Source organism: Notamacropus eugenii, chromosome 2 (genome assembly GCF_028372415.1).
Source record: "Notamacropus eugenii isolate mMacEug1 chromosome 2, mMacEug1.pri_v2, whole genome shotgun sequence".
NCBI lineage: Eukaryota > Metazoa > Chordata > Mammalia > Diprotodontia > Macropodidae > Notamacropus > Notamacropus eugenii.
The window spans coordinates 195,965,674-195,985,414 of NC_092873.1; positions in this window are offsets into that span (position 1 = coordinate 195,965,674).

Here is a 19,741-nt window from a genome sequence, read left to right on the forward strand (position 1 = left end):
ATGGCCAAATAAGAGACAGAGAACATTATGAAGTACAAAATGGATAATTTTGATTACATTAAATTGGAAAGGTTTTGCACAAACCCAATGCAACCAAGATTAGGAGGGAAGCAAAAAAACTGGAAAAGAATTTTTGCAACTAGTATCTGTAATAAAGGCCTCATTTCTAAAATATATAGAGAACTGAGTCAAATGTACAAGAATACAAGTCATTCCCCAAATGATAACTGGTCAAAGGATATGAACAGGCAGTTTTCAGAGGAAGAAGTTAAAGCTACCTATAGTCATATGAAAAAATACTCTGTCACTATTGGTTAGAGAAATGAAAATCAAAACAACTCTGAGATACCACATCACAACTATCAGATTGGCTAACATGACAAAAAGGGAAGATGATAAAAGTTGGAGAAGATATGGGAGAGTTTAAAACACTAAGTCATTGTTGGTAGAGCTATGAGCTGATCCAACCATTCTGGAAAGCAATTTGGACCTATACCCAAAGATCTACACATATGTACCCTTTGACCCAGTAATATCACTTCTAGGACTGTATCTCAAAGAGATAATAAAAATAGGAAAGGATTCCATATGTACAAAAATATTTGTAGCAGCTCTCTTTGTGGTGGCCAAGAAATAGAAATCAAGGGGATGCCCATCAATTGTGGGGGCTGAACAAGTTGTGATATATGAATGTAATAGAATACTATTGTGCTATAAGAAATGATGAACAGGAGGAGTTCAGAGTCCTGGAAGGACTTATACGAACTGATGGTGAATGAAATGAGCAGAACAAGGAGAATATTGTACGTAGTAACAGTCACAGTGTTCGAGGACTGTTTCTGATAGACTTCACCCTTCACACCAATGCAGGGACCTAAAACATTCTCAAAGAACTCTTCAGACAAAATGGCATTCACATGGAGAGGAAGAACTATGGAATCAAAACAGAGAATGAAGCAGACTAATTTTCTGTTGTGTTATGTTATGTTATGTTTTGTTTTGTTTTCTCTCATGGTTTCTCCCATTCTTTTTAATTCCTCTATGCAACATGACTAATGTGAAAATGCATTTAATAAGAATGTATGTATAGAACCTATATAGGATTGCATGCCATCTTGGGGAGGGAGCAGGAGAAAATTTAAGAATTATGGAAGTGATTGTTGAAAACTGAAAACAAATACATTAATTTATATAAAAATATGGTTTGGTAGAATACAACAATGTTTTAAAGGGTGTCCTTCAGCCAGGTTCTTACTATGTAGCATATATAGCTTAAGCCATATCTTATAGCATAAGATTCTTGGAGAAAAGAACTAAAAAAAGTATTTTATTGTTATTCAAATTTTCTTCTTTTAGAAATTCTTTTCTTTTTCCTAATATATCTTTATTTCAGAGTCTTCATCGGGCCAAACAAACACTTTCATTCAGTAAGCCCCAACATAATCAAAGATCAACAGACATGGTTTCCTCTGCATGAATTCAATAGACAGTCAGGGAAGCACTGACTTCTGGGTTTTCAAAGCCAGGGGGGGTCCTTAAAGCAGCTTCCCAAAGTACTTGTCTGGCACTTAAACCCTCTTAAAAAAACTAAGCCCCCAAATAAAATCTTACCCTCAGAGTATTTATACACTTTTTAGAGCCAGAGGGTGTAACTCTCTGACCCAGTGCTTCAATAGAAAAAACAAAAGGTACTTGGGACCCTCCTACAAAATAATTCTGCTAATCAAGGTTCCCTCAGTGGGAAGGCCCATCAATGGGTGGGAAAGATCTTCTTTAATCACATTATTCAATCAGAGGTACTTTTAGTAAAACAAAAACAGGAAAAGATCCTAATTTGAGCGCCATCAAGCAAATTTTCTCCCTCCCTCTTACTCCTGGTCCTCCCTTTAGAAGGTAACAATTTGACGTTGATTATGCATGTGAAGTCATGCGAAACATATTTCTGTATTAGTCATGTTGCAAAAGAAAACATGAAGAAAAAAACAAAGAAAAATACAGAACAATGCTTCATTTTGCATTCAGAGTCCATCAAATTTCTCTCTGGAAGTGGTTAGCATTTCTCATCATAGCTTCTTTATAATTGTCTTGATTGGTTTAGCTAAATCTTTCACAGTTAATCATCATTACAATATTGCTTTTATTGTATACAGTGTTCTTCTGGTTCTGCTCACTTCATGAGTTCATGTAAATGTTTCCAGGATTTTCTGAAAACATTCTGCTAGTCATTTCTTATAATGCAATACTGTTCTGTCAAAATCACATTTCTTTTTTCAAAAAATCTCTTTGGAGTGCAGATCTGATAGTGATATTACTGGGTCAAAGGGTATATACAGTTTCATAACATAGTCTGGGCATAGTTTCAAATTGTTATCCAGAATGGTTGGACTAATTTTCAACTCTATCAACAATGCATTAGTGCCTGATTTTTTCCACATCCTCTCTAACATTTATCATTTCCCTTTTCCCTCATGTTGTCCAATCTGAGAGGGATGAGGTGGTATCTCAGAGTTATTTCAATTTGTATTTCTCTAATCAGTGATTCAGAGAATTTTTTCATGTGGTTATTGATAGCTTTGATATCTCCTTCTGAAAATTGCTCACATATCTTTTGACCACTTATCTACTGGGGAATGACTCTGCTTTTTAAAAATTTGAGTCAGCGTCCTTCATATTTGTGAAATAAATCCTTTATCAGAGAAACTTGTATATTTTTGCCCAGTTCATTCTGATTTTGACTCTATTAATTTTGTTTATGTAAAAATTTTGTAATTTCATCTAATTAAAGTTGTCAATTTTGCTTCCCATGATCCTTTCCATATTTTGTTTGGTCAGAACTTTTTTCTTATCCGTAGATCTGATGGGTACATTTTTTTCCATGCTCCTCTAATTTACTTATTATATCACCCTTTAGATCTAAATAATTTATCCATTTTGACCTTACCTTGATTTACAGTGTGGTGTGTTGATCCTAGTTTCTGCCAAACTGCTTTTCAGTTTCCCCAGCAAGTTTTATTTCTTTTAGAAATTCTTACCTTTACAAGTATGAAGAAAATTTTGTATGCACAGCAGAACAAAGAAAGATTATATATGGAATCTTGAGTATTTTGAAAAAACAACAAACTTACTATTTTATTTTCAAAACTACCCTTATTTTTGTTTGCTTCTGAGCTTTCTAATGTGCAAAATAATGCAGTAACTTTTTTTTCCTTTTTGTTTTTTTGGCAGCCCTACCAGTTCCTTGCTCCCTGTCAAATCACCTCCAATTACAAAGAAGAAAAAGAAAAACTCTTGTAATCAATAAACATAATCAATCAAAATAAATCTCCACACTGACCGTTTGAGAAAATGTATAATTCATTCTAAGTACTTTGAGATAAGAGATAATTTTGATGACATTAAAAAATGCAAAGTTTTATAGCCCTTTGGGCATACTTCCCAAATTGACTTCAGAATGGTTGGATAATTTCATAACTTCACTAACAGTGCAGTTGTGTACCTATTTTTCCACATCCCCTCCAGCATTTATCATTTTCCTTTTCTGTCATGTTAGACAATCTGATTGGTGTGAGGTAGTATCTCGGAGTTGCTTTAATTTGCATTTCTCCAATCTGTAATGGTTTAGAGCATTTTTGCCATATGACTGTTGATAGCTTTGATTTCTTTTTCTGAAAACTGTCAGTTCCTATCATTTGACTATTTATAGCAGGTGAGGCATAAAACAGGTAGACAAGCTTCACTAAATGATGTTTGCTACTATCATAAAGGATATCTAGTGAGGAGTTAGATTGGAAAAGGACTTTCCTATATCCTCTGGATGTTCCTGTTTTCAGGTGTTGCACTAATTACATTAAGGTTTAAAACATACAGATCTTAAATTATATCCATAATCATTTAAGAGTTCATCATAGCTATACATAGGAAAGGAACACATGAGAATGAAGAATGTTGTTTAAACTATGGCAACCAGTTGAAAGGTCTGGGCACAGATTTAGTACATCGATACAGATATCTTAGACACTGGGAATGGATTGGGTTCATAATTAAATGAGGAAAAAGAGTAAAGGCTAGTTTGCTTTTGGGAAATTGTACAGTGTCTTTAATGGCGTTTAGTTTCCATTTTCTAAACATAAATATTTTCCACAGTTATACAGTTGTAGAACATAGAATTCTAGCATTTCTAGAGGACTTGAAGTTGGAACTTGCCCAAAGGGCAATGGAGAGATGTATGGTGAAAATAAGTGCAAAAGACATCAGAGAAATGCTCCACCATCAAAGAAAATTGGTGGGTAATATAGGTAGAGCAAGGAATAAACTGAGAGCCATATTGATACAATATGATGAATACCCAAAGGACACTCCCAGGGTGTAGGGTGGACCTCCTATGGTAGATTTGTGAGAACACATAGACAAAAGTCATGCAAGATGGGAAGACATGAATGGGCCATGATCTGTATTCTTGGAGGAAGTTATTGTTGCATTATTGTTGTCACTGTTTGTCCTTCATTTTTGAAGAGGACCAAAGACATCTCAGGGTTATGAACTGGATTTAAATGAGGCAGAGTTGCACAAAGTCATCAGCCTCAATCTCACTTCCAGTATTATTGAAGGTCAGTGGCAAGACAAAAGTCAAGGTGACTGCCAATGGCCTGGAAGGCAGGGATGACCTTGGCATCTTGGCTGTTTGGGTGGCAGGGAGATGGCTCAGTGAAAAGAGCACTGGCCCTGAGTCAGGAAAATATGAGTTCAAATCCAGTCTCAGGTATTTACTAGTTGTATGACCTTGGACAAGTCACTTAATTTCTATTTGCTTCAGAAGCAGCTAGATGGCTCAGTGGATAGAGTGCTGAGCCTGGAGTCAGGAAGATCTGAATTCACATCTGACCTCAGAAATGTACTACCTGTATGCCCTTGTCACCTAACCTATGTTTGCCTTAAGTCACTGGAGAAAGAAATAACAAGCCACTTCAGTATTTTTGCCAAGAAAACCCCATGGTCAGTTTAGACATTTGCATTGATGAGATCACAGATGCATTGTAATAATTATAGCAATAATAATTATCTTATCATAGCTAGCATTTATATAGCTGCTAATATATGCCAGGAGCTGTGCAAAGTACTTTAGAAATATTATCCCATAAATACCCAACCCTGGTAGACAGGTAGTATTGCTAAGGACAGGGAAACAGATTTCTAAAAAGGCCATTTGTGTTGTAAGGGTCATTTCTAAGTCAAAAATTTGGAAGATGGAGATTACCTGTATTTATAATATGTATTAGCCAGTGAATGTGAGAGGAAGTAAGTAGAAAAAGCAATCTATTCTCTAGATATTTGGCAAACTAATTTGTAGACATACTTTTGGTCCATCAGTCTTATTTGTACTTCACTTAGTGGTCTCATGAATCCCTCCAGATTTTCCTGTGCCCAGTCTACCTAGAACTTTAGTCTACTAATTCATAAATGAGTTTTGTATAATCCCTTTTAAACTTATCAGTTATTCTCATGGCACTATAACTGAGTGCTTAATATGTTCACAGCCTCATTAATGAACCCAGCTAAGGGCTAAGCCTCATGCAAGTATGTCCATTTTTACCAGGCCCAGGCAGACACTAAGAAAGAAGCTGACCCAGTAAATTGAAGTCAAAATCAGGACAGGGAGCATTTGGAATCTTCTCATGAACAGTTCTTTGGGTCCTTACAGAGCAAAAATGACTAGACTAGTTTGATTTATTTCTCTTTAGTTACATATTACAATTTTTTATTGTTAACTTTCTTTTTTTTAAATGAAATGATGTTTCATTTGCCATTGTGTTGATGTTTAAAAATAGGAATGGGATAATCCTGCCTTGGAGAATTTCTGAAACAAAATATTTTAAGGCAAAAGATAGACTACATGACTTCTACTTGGGGAGTCAGATCTCCTAGGCTGAGGCTAAAAGTTATTAGAAAGCTAACAATTTGAAGGAATGGCATCCTTAGATCATCAGAGAAGCTTTAGGAAGCAGGCATGCTGAAATTCAAAGTAAATTAAAAATAGTGTTCATTCAAACCAATTTTACTGATCTTAGCAGTAGCAGTCTCCCACCACACATGAGTTTTCTCAGAAGAGAGTGCAAAAATTGGTGTTCAATAACCTAAAAAAAAAAGACAACAAAACTCAACTACCAATGTCATCTTTATTTTAAAGAATGCATTTTCATGACATATTTTGTTTTTATATCATCTAAGTTGCCTACCATCTTGTGTAGCATTTTTTCTTTTTTATGTTTATTTATTTATTTATTTTTAGTTTTCAACATTCATTTCCACAAAATATTGAGTTCCAAATTTTCTCCCCATCTCTCTCCTTCCCCCACCCCAAAACTCCATGCATTCTGATTATCCCTTTCCCCAATCTGCCCTCCTTTCTATCACACTCCACCCTTCCCTTATCCCCATCTTCTGTCTTGTTTTGTGGGGCAAGATAAATTTCTATACCCCATTACCTGTATTTCTTATTTCCCAGTTGTATGCAAAAGCAATTCACAACATTTGTTCCTAAAACTTTGAGTTCCAACTTCTCTCCCATCCTCCTTCCCCACCCATCACCACTGAGAAGGCAGGCAATTCAATATAGGCTATGTATATGTAGTTTTGCAAATGACTTCCATAATAATCATGTTGTGTAAGACTAACTATATTTCCCTCCATCCTATCCTGTCCTCCATTTATTCTATTCTCTCTTTTGACCTTGTCCCTCCCCAAAAGTGTTTACTTCTAATTGCTCCCTCCTCCCATGTGCCCTCCCATCTATCATCACCCTCACTCCACTTCTCCCCTTCTCTCCTACTTGCCTGTAATGTAAGATAGATTTTCATACCAAACTGAGTGTACATGTTATTCCCTCCTTAAGTACAATGTGATGAGAGTGAGCTTCACTTTTTCCCTCTCACCTCCCTGATTTTCCCCTCCATTGAAAAAGCTTTTTCTTGCCTCTTTTACAAGAGATAATTTGCCCCATTCCATTTTTCCCTTTCTCCTCCCATCCCTTAATTTTATTTTTTTTAGATATCATCCCTTCCTATTCAACTCACCCTGTGCTCTCTGTTTATATATATGTGTGTGTGTGTATGTGTGTGTGTGTGTGTATAATCCCTCCAACTACACAAATACTGAGAAATGTTTCAAGAGTTAAAAATTCTTTAGATATCACCCCTTCATATTCAATTCACCCTATGTGTGTATGTGTGTGTATATACATATGTATATATTTCCTCCAGCTATCTGAGTTTCAAATATTATCTTTTCATGTAGGAATGTAAATAGTTCAACCTTAGTAAGTCCCTTTTGATTTCTCTTTTCTGTTTATGTTTTCATGCTTCTCTTGATTCTTGTGTTTGAAAGTCAGATTTTCTATTCAACTTTGTTCTTTTCATCAAGAATGCTTGAAAATCCTCTATTTCATTGAATAGCCACTTTTTCCCCTGAAGTGTTATACTCAGTTTTGCTGGTAGGTGATTCTTGTTTTAATCCTGGTTCCTTTGACTTCTGGAATATCATATTCCAATCCCTTCAATCCCTTAATGTAGAAGCTGCTAGATCTTGTGTTATCTTGATTGTATTTCCACAATACATGAATTGTTTCTTTCTGGATGCTTGCAATATTTTCTCCTTGACCTGGGAACTCTTGAATTTGGCTACAATATTCCTAGAAGTTTCTCTTTTTGTATCTCTATCAGGAGGTGATCAGTGGATTCTTTCAATATTTATTTTACCCTCTGGTTCTAGAATATCAAGGCAGTTTCCTTGATAATTTCATGAAATATGATGTCTAAGCTCTTTTTTTTTTGATCATGGCTTTCAGGTAGTCCCATAATTTTTAAATTGTCTCTCCTGGATCTATTCTCCAGTTCAGTTGTTTTTAAATGAGACATTTCACATTATCTTCTATTTTTTCATTCTTTTGGTTTTGTTTTCTAATTTCTTGGTTTCTCATAAAGTCATTAGCTTCCAAATGCTCCATTCTAATTTTTAAAGAACTATTTTCTTCAGTGAGCATTTGAACCTCCTTTTCCATATGGCTAATTCTGCTTTTCAAAGCATTCTTCTCCTCATTGACTTTTAGGACCTCTTTTGGCAACTGAGTTAGCCTGCTTTTAAAGGTGTTATTTTCTTCAGCATTTTTTTTTGGTTCCCCTTTAGCAAGTTGTTGATCACTTTTCATGATTTTCTTGCATTGCTCTCATTTCTCTTCCCATTTTTTCCTCCACCTCTCTTACTTGATTTTCAAAATCCTTTTTTGAGCTCTTCCATGACCTGAGACTATTGTGTATTTATTTTGGAGGTTTTAGATACAGAAGCCTTGACTTTTAGGTCTTCTGGTGCGTTATTCTTCCTCATCTGAATGGATGGAAGAAAATACCTGTTCACCAAGAAAGTAGCCTTCTATAGTCTTATTTTTTTTCCCTTTTTTGAGCATTTCCCCAACCAGTTACTTGACTTTTGAGTCCTTTGTCAAGAGGGTATACTCTGGGGACCTGTAAGTTCTCAGTTCCTCCAGTGTGGCACAATCAAGGGAGAGGGGTTTATTCCTCTCCTCACCTATGTTCTTGTCTGCGAGCAACCACAAGCACTCTGTTCTGCCCAGGATCTGCCAGTAGATCTGGCATTCTAATTTCCCTCTCTATAGCTTCCACCAGCTCCACCACCAGCACTCCTCCTCACCCCAGGGCTGCCACTCAGGGCTGAGATCCAGGTCAGGTGCTCAATTCCCCTAGTGTCTTTAGGCCAAGGGCTCCAAAAATGGATACTGCCACTGCAGTTCCTCCTGCTGGCAGTACCAGACCATGTTCCATTCTCACCCAGGTAAGAGAGCTTTTTCACTGACCTTTGAAGCTGTCTTTGGTATTTGTGGGTTGAGCAATCTGTGAACCATAACTGCTGCTGGCAGTTTTGGCCTCCTGAGGCCTGCTCCAGTCCTGTTCCTACTGGTACTGTGTGACCAAGGCTGGGATGGGCTCCGTGGACTTGGCTGTGCCCCAAGCCCATTGTGATAGACTTTTCCTGTAAGCCTTCCAGACTGTCTTGGGCTACAAATCTCTTTCACTTTGTCCTTTTGTGGCTTTTGCTTCTCTAGGATTCTTTTAGAGTCATTTTTTATGGGTATTTTATGAGCTATGGGGGGAGCTTTTACAGGTCCATCTTTCTACTCTGCCATCTTGGTTCCTTATATAGCATTTTAAAAAAGAAAAATGCTTGTTGGCTTGCCTTGTTACCAGCCCTTTGGAACGATGCATTGTAAAGGGGAAGAGGGAGGGAGAGAAAGAGAGAAAGGAAGAGAGGGAGAAAGAAAGAGAGAGAATAATCTGACAGTATATACAATGTTCCAAAGCTGTCAGTGCTCCATTCCTATCCCCGTACCTCTTCAAAAGAATATGGGGAGGTGTTTTCTCACATCTCTTCATTAGGGCCCAGTTATGTTCTTTGTAGTGTTGCAACATTCATTTTTCCATTGTTCTCAGGTTACTGTTCTTTCCATTTCCATTATTGTAGTCTTTATGTATTTTGTTTTCTTTGATCTCATTTCACTTTGCATCAATTCATATGTTTCTTTAAAGTTAAACTTTTTCAATTGCAAAAAAAGTCTTCCTTCTCAGTTTCCACCCCAAGCCTCAATTAAGAAAGAAATAAAAATTAAACTTCTGTTACAAACATGCATAGCCAATAAAAAATTAATTTCCATAATGACCATATAAAAAAAGTCTCATTCTGCACCATAAATTTACATATCTGTTAAGAGGTGAATAGCATGTTATTGGGCTTCTGAGTTTCTAAGTTTTTCAGAGATGTTTGTCTTTACAACATTGTTGGAATTCTAGAATTATTTTCTTGGTGCTGTTTTATTTCACTCTGCATCAGTTCATGCAAATCTTCCCAGGTTTTTCTGAAACCATCTTCACCATTTCTTAAAACATAGTAGCATTCAATCACAATGATTTATTTCAACTTATTCAATTGTTTCTTAATTGATGAACACCCCCCCAATTTCCAACTTTTCCACTCCCTAAAGAAATACATATGTATACATACATATATACATGTATGTATGTGTGTGTATCCTGTGAGCTTGTTTTGCTTAGGACTAATCCCTCCTTTAATCTGTGTTCCCTCTAATTCTCCCTTCTTTTCCCTTCTATTTCTCTGTTGAGTAGAATATATTTCTTTGTATTTCTCTACATTCCTTTATGGTGGCTGCTTAATCATTTGAGATCCCAGTCTTTATCTCCTCAGTACTTAATCTCTCTTTCTGACTACATGCATTATCTTTATTTAAATTAAAAGCTGTGGGTTTTGGCTGTAATATTTCTGGGAGCATTACTTTTGGGGTTTCTTTCAGAAGATGATCATCGTATTTTATATCCATTTTGCCTTCTTGTTCCAGGAGATCTTGGCGGTTTAATGAGATGATTTTTGAAATATGAGCTTTAAACTCTTTTTGGTCATGACTTTTATGTAGTCAAATGACTCTTAGATTACCTCTCCTCAATCTGTTTTCTAGGACTTTTTTGAGGGGAGAGTTGAGGCTATGTGATACCTACATTTTTTTTTCCATTTTTTTCACTCTTGACTTTGGATTTATTTCTTATTACTTCATGGAATTATTATCCTCTATTTGATCCATTCTAATTTTCTGAGAAATTTTTTCTCAGGGAAAGTTTTTTACCCCTTATTCCTAGCTGTTCTCATTTAAATTGTTCTTTCAAGGTTCACACTTATCTCTTGAGTCATTCTAGAATATTAGGCTGTGGTTCCATGTGCTCTTGGGAAACCATAGGGTTCAATGATTTAACAAATGGTGGCTAAATATTCTCTGTCTTGATGCTCTTTATAGCACTTTCCTAAATCTGGAATGAGAGATCTGCCATGACTGTGTTTCCCTCTTGTTTATTTACAACCATAGCAAAATTTCACCATGCCTATAGCTAGTAGAAATTGAGTTTTCCCCAGTCTCTTTTTTCTTGGAGCTATTGCTGTCTAACAACTTATGAGCTACCCCATTTGAAAATTCATTTAATTTAGCCTTTGGTTTCTATAAAAATAATTCATTTTTTAACTTATAAATTCCACATGGTCTATAATTTTGGAAAATATTTTCCCCTTCCACAATATCCAGTGGTAATCACTAAAATTGAAGTCATTTTCATAACTACAAAGAGAAAACCTACAGAATTTATGAATAATGTCTCATCAATTGACTTTATTTAGAGGGAACAGCTAAGTCCCTTAGTTCTGAATTCTCTAGGACCTTGTTTCTTAAGCTCAGTTATGTTGGGCCCTTCTACTGTTGCTGTTACTGCTGCTTCCCCTTCTCAATGGACTCTGTAAAGACCACTTCCAGCAGGTGCTAAGTCTTCAGAAGTTCAGAATCCAGAAACCATTGTTTCTATTTTAACTTGTTCTAACTGAAATTAATCAACACTGCCATTGCTTCTGGAAAAGATATGCCAATCTACGATCCAGTCATTCCATTCACTATCCTGTAACTCCTCAGAATGAAACACCCCTCTTGGATCACTACTCTTCTATGTGTGCAGTCATCTCCATTAGACTGTAAGGTCCTTGAGAGAAAGGAAAATCTTCCTTTTGTATTTGTATTCCAAACACTTAGCACAATGCTTGGCACATAATAAACATTTAATAAATACTTTGCCTTCATTCGGTGAATAGAAATGTGGAAATAATAAACACAGGCAACATAGATAATAGGAAAGAAGACAGCCAAGTCTCCACAATTCTGTAGTTCTTCATTCATATGGACTGGAGAGTGAAAAAAAAATGATGATGACAATGATAATGCTGACAATACTACTACTATTACTAATCTTATAATAATAGCTACCATTCATGCAATGCTTTAAGGTTTTCTCACCACTTAATCTATAAAATGCATGTCAAGCATACTGAGTTTTAGTGTGTTTATGCAATGCCTTGAATAGTGTAGAAATGAATGATTTTTGAAGATTGTAAAAATAGCTCATCTATGGGAGTTCAGTAATCTTTCACGTTCTTCTCTATTATTGCATGTGATATCCAGCTCCCAATCTCACGCTATCCCCTACCCCAGCCCCCAGAGGTAGTAAGGAATCTGTGTGTCATGTATGCCTTCCCTCATGTATCTTGCACGTGGGGTTGTGGCTAGGTCTTCTGCTTCTCTACAGCCCTTGCTCTGAATACATTAGAAATGATCTGAGTGATGGTGACATGTATTGCAGACTCACCCTAGAGCTGCACATCTGAGCCTCAGTAGCTGAGCTCAATCCCATATCCTAGAGAAGTGCACAATATTACACATTGGTATGTAACAGAAAGGACCTTGGCCAGATTTATTTTCAGACACTATGAAAGTCTTTGCCTAAATCCTTTCCCCTCTTGATGAATATCAGTTCCATCCTTTAAAAAAATCTATGTGTGGGTAGAGGGCAGAAAAGAGGCAAAAATACTATTTATCATCTGCCTTGTAAAGAGGAGGAAAGGGTTTGTTCAATAATGAGATCTGCCCTGTGGTTGCTTCTCACACACACAGCACTTCGCAATGCTTCTTGCGGAGAAACAGACCATGGTCAACATCACAAAAATGTTTTTTTTTTGTTTGTTTGTTTTTTTATGATGATGGTAGACATGAAAGTTAGCTTAGAATTATTTTAAAAAATTTCATGTAAATCCAAAATATTTCTATTGCTTTATGATAGAACTCTCTAGTATTCTCTTAAAGGGGGTAGTCTTACCTTCAGAATATAAAAGTATAATCTTCTGAGTCATCTAGATTGGGGTTCTTCTTCAAATCAATCTTTAATTTTTTTTAAATGCAGTTCTGAAGATGCCCTCTCCTTGCTTTAACTTTGTACCTGGAGCTAAGCCAATAAGGTTTTGAAAGGCTCTATCTTAACCACTTGCCAGTTTTTATCCCTCTCCCCTTTAAAGAGAATCATTTATACCTAGAAATCTTATGCAGCTGAATTATAGTGTGCTGAAAATGAAGATTTATAAATGCATAGTAAAGATGTAATGCCATAATAGGAATCATAAAATAGCATTATGAAGAGTGGTTGGTGGGTATGCTTGGAAGTGATTTTTCAAGTATTAAATACTGCCTTTTAGTTATTTTGAAATCAAAACATGCTTTAAAAATAGCCATGTGCCAGAGGTCACATTCTGAACCATCTATAAATTACAATCTTTATGAGACTCTTTTACCTGAAAGCAGGATAAGAAAGGAAGGTTTAATAAGAGTTGCAAAAAAGGCACCTTAAGCTCATGAACAACATTTTAAAAATGTTTGGATCAAGTCACAGCCCTTTTAAAAGTGTTTTTGTAAACTTAGAATTTGGATCTTTTGGGTCTATTTATATTCGAATTCTTCCAAGCACTTCCTCTAAGATGCTTGCTGTAGACATGGTAATTCCCTGAACATACAGCGCAGTGTTGACAGATTTCAGACTGTAGGGAACTGCTTACTTCTCTAAAATGTCTATAAGCTATTAGTTAATGCACCATCAAAAAGGCCAGCTCTTTGCTTTTAAATGACCGAGTAGTCAAGAAATCTCTGCCCCTCATGCTGTCTATTATCATTGTCTAAGATAGAAAGACCAATATAGTCAATGTTGCTTTCTTCTCTATCTTGCTCCCCTATAAAGTTTAGTCTTTTAACAATTAGCTATCCACTTGCTCTGACCCGTTCTTTGAATGATATAAAGTTTTCTTTATTGTTTATAGAGAATATTGGGTTTACCCTTTGGGCTTGTCATTATGGGGAAGCGGTAAAGTAGAGTAATGCTCGAAGACCATTTGTTCTTAATGAAAACGATTTGTTATGAGCCAAGGGAAAGTGTCCTTTGTCCTTCTGCCAAAACTGCCTTGCTCTGTCGTCTGCATTTGCTGAGGTTGTACAGATTAATGGGACTACTGCAAGATGCATTAAGACAAACAACATTAGCAGAGGGACACAAAACCTTCTTCTAAAGCAATGCCAAATACCGGTGAACTAGAGGGTCTTATTTAGAGACATCAGTTACAGAACCTGCCTAAAATTAAGCTCATTATTCCTAATTGCCTCCCTCAAAATGGTGCCTATCTTGCCCTGTTATCTATTTCATAATAAAATATTCTGTGTTTTGATTTCATTGAGTAGGGAGGCAGAGGGCATTGAATAAGAATACTGGATTGTGTAAAGACCACAGTTTAAAAATTATATCCAGCTTCTTTTATATAAGATAAGCTTAGAATATATAATTTCATTTTATAGTTAATGATCCCTTTGAGTTTGCTTTAGGGCCACTTGGGAAAAAACAAACAAACAACCTTAAGCATCCTCTGAGAGTAGCAGGTGTTACAAAAAAAAAATGAACACTGAAAATGTAAAGGAAGGTAATAAAAAATCTTGGCAAGGTCATAAGAGATAAAAATATAATAAAGATTTTCATGTCATATAATTGCCAGACAGTCAGAGAAACCTGCATTTAGAGAAGGTTGCAACTTCGTTTACAATATATGCTCTAGTTTTTTGAGGGGTATTCCTATATTTCTCAATAACTACCTTGAACATTTAGATTCAGAGACATCAATGGGAATATCTTCCCTTTCCTTTTTTAGAATTATATTTGATAGTTATTCCAGATACTTTTTCTTCCCTTTCTTTAAATTCTGTAAGTTCATATTTGTTATTTCCCTAACGCTTTTTATAAATACTTGATGAATAGAATTCTTGTATTCAGAGAAAAAGAAGGAATGACAAATTTGAATTTGGGCTTTTAACAAAGAAAACTCAGTTACTTTTATTTATTTATTTTTGCCTTCTCCCTTTGCTGGTTTGGTTTCATGTGGTGATGGCTATACGTGCTGAAGAGAATATTAATCTTGGAAAATAAACAGTGAATAATTTCTGCCTAAGGGAGACTTGTCTGAGTCAATGTGGACTGTGAGTGAACCGCTGAGGACAGGGATATCCCAGGTTTTCAACTGCTATCTTCATCATCTCATTTCAGGGGAATGCTTTTTCGTTTTATTTTCAAGGCAGCAATGATTCATCTAACTCTCTTAAGTTCTGAATGGTTTTGGCCTTGATATTTACAGCCCATGATCAGAGAGCTCTCCCTCCACTCCAACACTAATCATGGATACAAGGGAGAGGTGGGAGTAGTTCATAACTTTGTACCAGAATATTGCTTTAGGCTAAACTGTATCATGGAAGTTGATTGCTGAGAACTCATAACACAAATTTTATAAAATATCAGTATAATCTGTAGACGTCATCAGGTGAGTCAACATTGTTGTTTTTAGCAATCTTCTTATTTATTCCTTTTTCAAAGGTTTGTTGCCTACAATATTTCCCTTTGTGTTTTATAACAGTGTCTGTAATAACTAATTTAATGTTTTCTGTAAGTAGACATAATTGCATTTAAGAGTCTTGGTTTATCAGGAGCAGAGGAATGATTTCTTTGTCATCATGGCATCATTGTCTTGCTGCCATAATATGTATGACATAATTAAATCCCATTCTAGAAGGAGTATCACTGGAGGTAAAAAGGGAATTCATCATTTTCAGTCATTGCCTCTTTAATTATAGGCCTCTTTGCTGAGGTTATTCACTTGTGATGGTGCATTAGCTGCCTGGACACATGTCAATGAAGCATGGCATCTCTACTGTCAACTCTCCAAATTGCCATCTGAAGCAGGAATGTTTGGTAACTACTAACCAGATAAAAGGTAGAATCTGATTAGTAACCTAGAGATTGAAATCTGGTTTATGATGGTTTGTGATTCAGTAGACCACCAAACAATTTATTTCTCAATGATTTCATTTGTAACATGCCAGGCAAATGCAAATGTCTACACAAAACTGGAAGGAACAATGAAATGTTTTAAAAGGGGAAAGAGGGGACCAACATGACTGTTAAGTCTTTATAGACTTCTTAGATTGTCTATGTTAGTTGCCCAGATATAACTAGGTGGAGTGTTCAGGTGAACACCGGACCTGAAATCAGGAAGACCTCAGTTCAAATTCAGCCTCAAAAACTTACTAGTTTTATGACCCTGGGCAAGTAATTGAACATCTGTCTCATTTTTTTCAAATGTAAAATGGGAAGAATAGTAACATTTACCTCATAGGTTTTGTTATAAGAATCAAACAAGATAACATTTGCAAAACATAGTGCCTGGCATGTCATATAAGCGCTTAATAAATGCTGATTCCTTCTCCTTCCTTAACGTCCTCTCTTCTCTTTCCCTCTTCTCCTCTTCCCTTCTTTTGCCTTCCTTCCTCTTCCTTTCTTAGTGATAAGTAAAACAATAACCATGGAAGTCAGCTGACAAGATCATCAGACAGATATTTAGGAGATGCTCTTCCTTAGCATCTCTGTATTTATAACAATAAACAGAATAGCTTTATGGAGATCACATATCATCATTAAATATCAATTAGTAAATAGAATATGAATCTTAGTTGATTTTTTTTACTGGAGATGAGAAATAAATTATAAGATATATAGGGACCAAATAACAACCAACATAATATTAGCCCATATTTTCGTAGTACTTTAGAATTTACACGGTGCGATCTTGAAAGTAGGTAAGTCAAGTATTGTGATTATTCACTTTCTGTATATGACGGAGCTGTGGTTCAGAAAGGCTGAGGCAACCAGTTAGTGAGAGTGTCAAGACTAGAACTCAGATTTCCTAATTATATATTCAGTCTTCTTTCAGTTCTTACAGCATGATTCATTTCTGTAATAACAGATGAAAAAAATGGTATCCAACAGTTTAACTTATTTTTAAATACTTGAGCTTCTTGTAGCTATCACTATAAATTGGAAAATCTCACAAACAGAAGAATGAAATTCTCGCAAGCAGGCCAAAGTCAATGGAGTTTTATGGGAAACCCAAGCAAATCCATTTTGGTCATGCTAACTTGATGATTATATAAGCTGGAAAGTGAAAGCTCCCAACTGGTAGACTTTTATAATGCCAAATATTTAAGATCATATTTAGGACTAGAAGGAACCTTAATGATAATCTGGTGTAGGGATTTTTAACTGTTTTTGTGTATCTCAGAAGCCTTGGGCAGTCTCGAAAAACCTATGAACCCTTTCTCAGAATAATGCTTTTAAATGCATAAAATATGTTAAGATAACAAAGGAAACCAAGTACATTAAAATAAAGATGTATTTTATTTCCTATTTCAGTTCATGGTTTCTTTGGAATCTTTCCTTTGACTCTTAGGTGAAGACCTGCTGATCTAGTCCAGTCCCTTTATTGGAAAAATGAGAGACATTAGATGACACAGAGCTAGGTTTCAAACCCAGGCCCACTGACTCCAAACCTGATTCCCTTTCTGGTGTACCATTCTGATCATCATGATTTAAAAAAAAAATAGCCATTAGCTTTGCTTAATCAAATAAGATATTTGTTAAATGCTTTGCACATCACAGGTACTAACTAAATGTTTGTTCTCTTTCTCCTTAATTGCTTTCTTTGATGCTATATAAAGTGAGTCTTTCTGACATAAAATGTCAAGGAGAGATGTATTTGATGCATAAAAATATAACGTTTTAATACGGTTGAATAAAAACACTGAGGAAAATTTAACAAACAATTTTAAATGTGACACCTGATTAAATTTTGTTTTTCCTATTATATTTTTGCTTTTGCTGTTTATGTCTCCACTGTATACTTTCAAGAACAGAGCCTCAAGTGAGCTGCGGTTGGACCTGGAATAGGAACAGACACTGACAGAACTCCATAGACTCCTAGACTAAAAGCAAAGTCTTATGGAATCCTAGAATTTTATACTTGGAAAGGACCACAGAGGCCATCGAGTACAATGTTTACTCAAGACATGACTTCTATTTAGTTAATTGGACATTTGCTTAGTACCCTTCAAGGTCACCTGCAAATCCTGAATAATTCTAACATAGACTGTTTTGTAACCCTGGAAATTTTTACCAGAAACTTAGTAAACACAATGCCATGTACCAAGTAGGCACTTAATAAATGCTTATTGGATAGAATTGGTGCCCAGGAAGTATGAGGGAAAGGTAAGACAATAAGTATTTATACAGTACTATGATGTGCCAGGCACTGTGCTAAGTGCTTTGGAATTATCCCATTTAATCTTCACAACAACCCTGAGAGCAGATGCTATTATCAGCCCATTTTATCTTTGAAGAAACAGGCAAGTTGAGGTTAAGTCATAGATAGTGAGTTCACATAGCTAGTGAGTGTCTGAGGCCAGGTTTGAACTCAGATCTTTGCTACAGGTCTAGGACTCTAGTCTTCAGGTCCAGCTGCTAGTATACCTGTTCAGTTTTCTGGAGGTTGGCTGAACTTGGCAAAATCATATGTAATGTGCATCAAGAGCTAAGCCTCATCAAGGGAGTCAAGGCCATGCCCCAATCTCAATAGTAAACAAGCTGTACCCTCTCTTCCCACTGGATTCTCTGGACCCATGTTCTATTGTTAAATTCTCTTTCATTTTAGATCTCTTCCTCTCCCATTCCTTCCATCTTCTTGGCCCTTACTGAAATGCCATTTTCTTTTAATGATATTATCTGTCTCTTGGAACCCTCTCCAAAAGTGATTCTTTCTTATATTGCTGATATTCAGGTTCAGGGTGGAGAAATTGACATAATTATTGCTCCTTGTAGCCACTTTCAGCTATGTCATCCAGTGCCATTATTTGTAGTCACCGTATGTACTTTAAAGTTCATTCTGTCACTCCTAGATCATTGTCAAAGTCATCTGTGATGGCATAAATGTTTTCACTCATTCATTCATTCATGGATATCTAGGTCATCCTCTCTTCAACATTCACTTGCTGCTTGCCCCTTGCCCAGCAATGGATTGGCCTCATTTGCCGAAATTCTTATGAAGACTTTGAAATTTGGAAAAGGGAAGAGATAATCACAATATTCACTTGGCGTGTCTGTTTCTCTTCTAGTGTGGGCCTTTTCATTTTTATCTTTGGATCCTTAGCACCCAACAGAATGACTAGCACATAGTAGGTGCTCAAGACATGCAATCATATAGACTGATTGCCTGCAAGGAGGTTGCAATATGGGCTACTTCCTGCAGCAGAATCACAATAGAGAATTGTATCAGCAAGGACCCCAATATACACAGGAGGGCCTGCTTTCACAGCTTCTTAGATCTGCTTTTCTAGAAGGAAAGTAACTTTTGAGGGGTCAACAATCACTTTAATCAAGAACGTATATTATTCACTTAGTTCAGGGGAAAAAGTCAGCACCCTGACCTTCAGAGAAAATACAAAGAAATAATAATCAACAGACAGGGCTTCCAACTGTCTGACCATAAGCAATACATCCATTGCAGATCAATATATAAATCTGACTGTCTGATGATACACAGTTACCAGAGAGAGAAGCACCATCATATGAGTTTTCAAAACATGGGGGCTCCTTAGTGGCTGCCCAGAGTCTTGTCTGGACAAACAAACACTTCTAATGAGTAAGGCTCAAAGTAAAACCTTACCTCAGAGTATTCATTTATTTCAGAGCCAGAGGACAGGACCCTCTGACCCAGGGCCTCAACAAAATTTAACAAAGGGTACTTTTGGCCTATTAATGGGCTGGGAAGATCTAATTAACATTACAAGGACATGTTTTCAAATAGTGACCAATTCATTCTCTGGTTGTTACTTAATAGTTTGACCATGGGCAGAGGATTGGGAAAAGGGAGGTGGGGAACACCAGTG